The sequence below is a fragment of the Bison bison genome, unplaced genomic scaffold (genome assembly GCF_000754665.1).
Source record: "Bison bison bison isolate TAMUID 2011002044 unplaced genomic scaffold, Bison_UMD1.0 scf7180017864273, whole genome shotgun sequence".
Lineage (NCBI taxonomy): Eukaryota > Metazoa > Chordata > Mammalia > Artiodactyla > Bovidae > Bison > Bison bison.
This window is the reverse complement of record NW_011494845.1, coordinates 679,959-687,138: the sequence shown is the minus strand read 5'-3', so window position 1 is coordinate 687,138 and position 7,180 is coordinate 679,959. Positions and strand designations below refer to the sequence as shown.

General features: G+C 41.3%; 1 protein-coding gene across 1 annotated transcript in view; it reads right to left on the bottom strand.

Moving 5' to 3' along the window:
- Positions 1-7,160, bottom strand: part of PKIA (protein kinase (cAMP-dependent, catalytic) inhibitor alpha) — a 100,101-nt gene extending 92,941 nt beyond the window's left edge. Inside the window, exon 1 of the mRNA XM_010848769.1 lies at positions 7,031-7,160. The gene's annotated coding sequence lies outside the window, so the exon portion shown is untranslated. The remainder of the gene's footprint in view (positions 1-7,030) is intronic.
- Between the last annotated feature and the right edge of the window lie 20 nt (positions 7,161-7,180).

Here is a 7,180-nt window from a genome sequence, read left to right as displayed (position 1 = left end):
TATAAAGTAAAGTAAAAATTTACCTCATATTAGGTATATTATGAAGTTTCCATAAACTTGCATTTATTTTAGGAACTTATACAGCTATTATCATATTTTGGGACATATAAAGAAAACAAAGTTTCAATACTTTGGTCATCTGATGCAAAGAGCCGACTCATTTGAAAAGACACTGATGCTGGGAAAGATTGAAGGCAGAAGGGGATGACAGAGGATGAGATGGTTGGATGACATCACCGACTCAATGGACATGGGTTTGAGCAAGCTCTGGGAGATGGTGGAGGACAGGGAAGCCTGGCATGCTGCAGTCCATGGGTCATAAAGAGTCGGTCAGACACGACTAAGTGACTGAACAACAACAAAGAAAGCAACAGTTTAAGTAGCCTTTTTTTGAGTATTTTCTCTCCATCTTTCCATCTCTCTCTGTTTTTTCTAGGTTAATGATCTTCTCACACATGTCTGAATACTAGCATCAGTAGGAAGCAGTTAGCTCATACTGGTTTCCTTAAGTATCAGCTAAAAACCTTAATGTACTTTTATACTGGTAATTGTTTTAGAACCTGAGGGGTATGTAATTTCTTGGAAAAAGCAAATATATTACTGTAGTATAGCATTATTAGAAAGAAATACTAACTTTCAGGCAGACATACATCCATCCTAAGGAAAATTAATATATTTCAGAGTAGACTACATCACTCAATTGCTGGCAATGCTCTTCCACATATTTGGCAGTATAGTACTCCAAGTCTGAGGGCTGTTTCTTTTTCGTAAAAATGATTTTGATTGGAAAATCCTAAATAAATCATTTGGTATGTATAACATTTAGAACTCCTTCTGGGATTCCTTTTCTATGAATCAAGGTTCTTTGACTCACTATCCTCCTTGGCACTTGCTTCATAGTCTTCTCAGTTACCTTTGTGCCAATGCTAGTGAAGAGTTCTGATTTCAGGTCCTAAAGCTGGGTTAACAATAAAAGGAGAACCTCATCTCATGTACCAGAAATATCATGTTGTGAAAGTAAGCCCAGAGTGTGGTGATATCACCAAGGTCATTCCTGGCTCTACTCGTCCTCACAGGAGGAACAACCAAAAATTATTTGCAAACAGTACACTATTTGAGAGAAGCCTAGAACACAGAGGTAAGGCTGAAGCACCTTTGCACCACAGAGACCATGACAGACTGTATTAGACTACACTGTTCCTCCCCCAGGCCAGTGGAGCACCACTGAAGGTCTGGTTCTTCCAGTAGGAGAAGAGAACTGGGGGACAGCAAGCACTGCCCCTAGCATTGGGGTAGCTTTGTGGGAGCCACTACTCTGATCTGCTCCACTGGGTTTGCAGGGTAATCTGCAGGGCTTGACTACTGAAAGCTGGACTGTGATGAAGGGGTAAGGGGCATGCAACAGCCAGCACATGGATTGTGACAGACAGAATTCATACCTGCAGTGCCCAAGTAATGATCACAACTAGTGTCTTTGTTCATCTCTAGAGCTAGGTTAGGGTGCACTACAACCAGGGAAATCAGAGGGGTACAGATCCACCTGATTTTCATATAGCCCTAAAGCCTGCTTTGCCTACCCCCAGGGAAAGAGCACAGTCACAGCCTACCAATGTGGAGAGTGTCTTCCGGCCATCTGAACAAAAGGGCTGGCAATAAATCATTGAAGCTGTGTGGTCCAATGGCACGCTAACCAAGAGGCAGGCAGACAGAGCAATCACCCCAAAGCAAAGAGTCCCAGGTGTGGAGGGTTCCTATACTATGCTTAGGCAGGGAGATTAACTCTTAGCCAAGGCTGAGAGTAGCTCCCAGCTCCTCCCAACTGGGGCAACTGTTTAAGAAATTAAGCGTAGCTAGAGTGGCCCTTCCCCATCTCCACCCATCCCCCCATCTCCAATCTGTGAAGGGAGTCTTCCTGCCCCGAATGACTAGAAGGGTTGGTGACAACTCCTAGAAATTGTGTGGCCCAGCAGTCAGCAAACCTAGAGAAGGCACAGCTGATAGTTTGCAAAAAAAAGCCAGTGGCCTTGTTCAGTCAGAACCTGATGCGTGGGTCAGGTTGAATTAAGACAACAAAAGAGCTCTACTGTCTTTAAAGTTGCTTCTCCTGCTGCTGTGCCTGGGCAGGGAATTTAATTCATAGCCCTACTCATCACTGGAAAAAAAGACTTCAGTCTGAGCAACCAAGAGTCTAAACAGAGCACATGGGAAGCTATATAGCCCATTCAACAGCCCAAGATACAGTGGCACTTAACCCCCATCTGCAAAGCAAAACCAGTGTCTTCATCTGACCAGGGAATTCAGTGCACACTCTTGCCTGACTTGGGTCCCCAGACAGTGAGCTATATATATATATATATAGGTTCTGTGTGCTGTCCTGGTGTCCTGCCAAGAAACGAATTCATACTCCATATACTACTGAACATAATTACCAGTAAAGTCTGGAGGAGGAGCCAAATTAATCAATATCCATATACCAATGTAAGGAATCAAGGATCACAAAAAATTAGGCAAATATGACACCACCAAAGGAAACTAATAACGCTCCAATAAATGACCTTAAAAAAGTAAAGATCTAGGAACTGTCAAAGAATTCAGAATAATCCTCTTAAGGAAGTTTAGTGAACTACAAAAAAAAAAAAAAACACAGACAGCTAACCGAAATTAGGAAAAATAATAGTGAACAAGACAAGATGTTAAACAAGGAAATAGAAATATTAAAAACAAACAAACAAGAATACTAGAATTAAAAAGTACAATAACAATAACTGAACTGAAGAATTCAATAGAGTATCAAAGGTAGATTCAACCATGCAGAAGAAAGGATCAGCAGACTAGAGGATAAGACACTAGAAATTACCCAATGAAAGGACAAAAGAAAAAGAATAAATGATATACATGTTATGGGAATTCCAGGAGAAAAGAGAGGACGGGACACAAAGTATATTTAAAGCAATAATGGTTGAAAACTTCCCAAACCTGGGATGACAAATGGATACCAGATCCATGAGGTCCAAAGAACCCAAACAGGTTGGACTCAAATACGGCTACATTGAGACACATTGTAATTAAATTGTCAAAATCAAAGACAAAGAAAGAATTTTAAGAGCAGCAAGAGAAAAGAGAAAAGGTACATATAAGGGAACTCTGGGATAATTGGATATTCACATGTAAAAAAAGAAACTGGACCAATAAATCTTATAACACTCACAAAATTAACTTGAATTGGATTAAAGGCTCAGGTGTAAGACCAGAAACTATGAAACTGCTAGAAGAAAATATAAGCATAAGGCTCATTATATATTACAGGGGTCTTGGTAATGACTTTTTGGATAAGTGGAAGTTTTGTTTTATGATGCTTACTATGTTTTTTAATATGGATGAGCCAATATACATTTAAGGGCATGTAAGTTCACAATAACTTTTGCTGAATATGACTATTTGAATGTACTTTCACTATTTATTCATTATATAAGGATTTTAAACAAGTAAAGTGGTACTTGCAGACATTATTTAGAGCCTAACTTGGCTTTTGACTTCCAAGGTAGCACAGTAGCAAAGAATCTGCTTGCCAATGCAGGAGACGCCAGAGATGCAGGTTTGATCCCTGGGTTGGGAAGATCCCCTGAAGAAGGAAATGGCAACCCACTCCAGTATTCCTGCGTGAAAAAAATTTCATGGATAGAGGAGCCTGGTGGGCTACAGTCCATAGTGTTGCAAAGAGTCAGCAGAGCTGAGTGACTAAACACACACACACACACACACCCAACTTGGCTATGAGAGTAGGTGGATATACACCCCTGGAAAATAATAACTAATTTCTTCACTAAAATCAAATTGCTGAGCATCTAGTTTGCATATATATAGCTAAGCACTGTATTATGAGTTGCAGGTAATAAAAAGTTGTTAGTCACAGACTCTGCTCTCTATGGCTGTTTTACAAGAGCAGATCATGTTCAAACTAAAGGGCAGACCAAAATGGAAAATGCCATAGGAATTCAAACAAGGGAGAAACACATCTGAGACACAAAGGAAGGTGGGTAGGCTTATGGAGAAGGCTTCATGGAAGAAGCAGTATAAGATGTGAGTAAGTTTTCAACATGCGAGTGAATGGAACAAAGACGACATAGGGGTGTGATGTCATGGGGCACATACTGGAATAAAGACTACTTGGTCTAGGCTGGTCATGGGGTAATTTAAGGGGATTTGTAAAAAACTAAAAAAAAATTCCATGGTCAGAGGAGCCTGGTGGCTACAGTCCAAGGTGTCACAGAGTCAGACATGACTGAGCATGCATGCATAATGACAACAAAGTTACTGATAACACTGACCACCCACCAGACTAAATACATTTTTACTTGATTGGAAAGCAACAGACTGATTTCAAATCTATCTTGTCAAAACTACAAAACATTCCTACAGTTCATTTAACATCTAATAATGCACACCCTTCTATTTGATGTTCCTCCTCCTTAATACCAGGTGATTATTTTTTCCTTTCTCTGGGAAACATTTTTTAAAAAAAGAAATAAAGTCATAAATCAGTTTCAGTCAGGATATCACACAACTGTTTCTTCCCAAGGCTTTGAATTTAGAAACTTTCCTCAGAAATTGTTTAAATGTAACAAGGTCCAAGTTCAGAAACCCCTTAAATTTATTTATCTTAGTTGCACTACAATAGGAAATTCTATTTTCTATCTGGTTTTCTTTCTTCCCTAAAGGCTTCTCCAACCGTAATCTATAACTTAGTGCCTCATCTCACCTCTAAAATCACTGGCAGGTAAGATGATTTTAGGCAGCACCAGTGCCCTAGTCCTGACCCACTTCTTGGCAAACAATTCAGATTCTTCAAAAACCAAGTAAAAGACACTTTCAATTTCTAACCATCATTAGCATATTTTCATGTGCTATCTTCAACAGAAATATGCCTCCTAAATTTACAGAAATTTTTATTGTACTTAAGATCAATTGCACTAACCTGTATTTCATAGACCATGGGCTATTATTTTAAAAATGAAATATTATTTACTATGCTTTTCACTTATTATTCAGAATAATTATTCATATGGTTAAATATTTTACAATTAGGTATGAAAGGTCGTAAAAGAAAGGGGTTTGCTGTTTTTGTTCTTTGTTTCCCTGTTTAGTTGATGTGCCTGTGTCAAAATTTCAGAATCTTGAAAATTTAATATCTCAAACCCAAATCACATTCAACGGATAATAATAACAACAACAACAAGACAAAAAATTTTTCGGTCCAAAGGTTTTCATGATTCAGAGGAACAGTTCCTGGAGTGGACCACTCGGAGTGAAATTCCACCTCCCATCCCTACTCCTTCTGCCTCATATACTGAAGGTAGGAACAAAGAAACCAACTCAAATCTTTCCACAGTGTATTTATAAATAGAGAATCTGTAAACAGAAAAATAATAATGATATATAATAGAGGTAACATGATTTTGCAGAACCAGTATCTTTGTCTAAAAGCCGTATTAAAAAAAAAAAAAGGTAAGCAGAGGTCAGTTTTTTAGCTATAAAACCCTGGTCCTCTTTTTCATTGATCTCCTCTCTCAATGTGTTAAAATTGCAGGGCTTCAAAGTCAAACTGTCTCTATAATTTCAAATGTAAAGAGAATAAATGTCTTTCTAAATAGAATATTATTAACACAGACACCACAGTTCGGCTTATTTCAACTGTTCTCCATCGGGGAAGTGGCACATTTGCAATTCCCATCACAGCCATCTTAACCATTTAACAGAATATCATTCAAATGCACGTCCTTAGGTGGGCCACAGGAATGGGAACTTGAGCTCAGTAGCAAGGCGGCTGTGGGGAAATCCGAGGTCGGAACCCCTAAAAACTTGAGGATGCCCCAATAACCCGAGGCTTAGACTGGCCAGCTCCCCTGGCTTTCTCACTGCCTGTGGGGAAAGCCTCCGGAAACTCTTTTGAGGTATTGGGGGAATCCTAGGACAAACGCAGTGCTTGCTTTGGCCGGAGGACTTGCTTCATATCCTACCCAGCTAGGTGTCTCACAACCTTCTAAAAAGGCTTCAAGAAAAACGGGATAGGCTGGCATTCACATCCCTACTTTCCACCTATTCTTAGGCACAGCAGCAAAATACGTTAGGTATAGCTAGCTCTCTTTCTCACAGCCCAACGGATTCTGCTGTCCTCGAAACCCGTCTAGGGTAGCTGCAGTGACTCCAATGAAGCGAGTTATCGGGAACCATGTTGGTACTGGACTGAAAGGATTATTTTCATGCCCTGTATTTGGGGGAAGGACACAAGTAACAATCCAAACGTGGTGGAGGGCAATGCCCTTTCTGAGTCCTTGACAAAATCAGTCATGGAAAAGAGGTGGTGGACAGGGGCTGACAAGAGCTGGCCGGTGGATAGCCACAGCATCCAAGAGGGGAAAAAAAAAATCAATTAATGATTGACAAGAGAAATGAAGGGAAAAGTGGAGACAAGTGCTGCACAACCCAACCTGAACTCCAGAAGGCAAGTTTCACCTCTAATCTGAGATTCTTTCTAAGGGTTAGGTGTTGAAGCGGGCGTTTGACGTCGAAATCTACATGGAACCCATTCTGAGCACTGGAAAGGGGGAAGACGGAGGAAGGCAAAAGAAGAGGGAAGATTTTCTATGACTTCTCCAGGCTCCTGCCAAGGACCTGCTGCTCACAAACCAGAAAACACCCAAGCGAAGGTTGAAGGCACCAACGTTAAAAGTGCAACTCAAAATGATTTTACATTTTGAATACTCTTTCAATATCTAAGTGAGTCTGGCATTGCAACGGTCGATTATCTTTAATAAGAATATAGAGACTGACCGCCTTCTTTGTCTGCCCAAAAACACCGCTCCTCCGATCCCAAGCACTTGATTAACATTTCCAATTGTTGCTCCTTCACCCCAATACAGAACGCAGCAGGGACAATCGCCTTCTTCCCAGGGTATCACAAACCCCATCATTAACCGAGCGCAGAGCACCGCGCAGCGGGGCCGAGGCTAATGATAGCCCGGCAGCTTACCTTCTGGGGTGCGATCGAGGCAGCGCACGTCCCAGGCGTCCGTTGCCCCGGGTTGCAGTGCCGCCGCGCCGGGCGCTGCGTGGTCAGCTCGGCCGGCCCCCACCCCACCTGCCAGCTGCTGCAGCCGCTCCCGCCGCCGAGCTCCGGGCG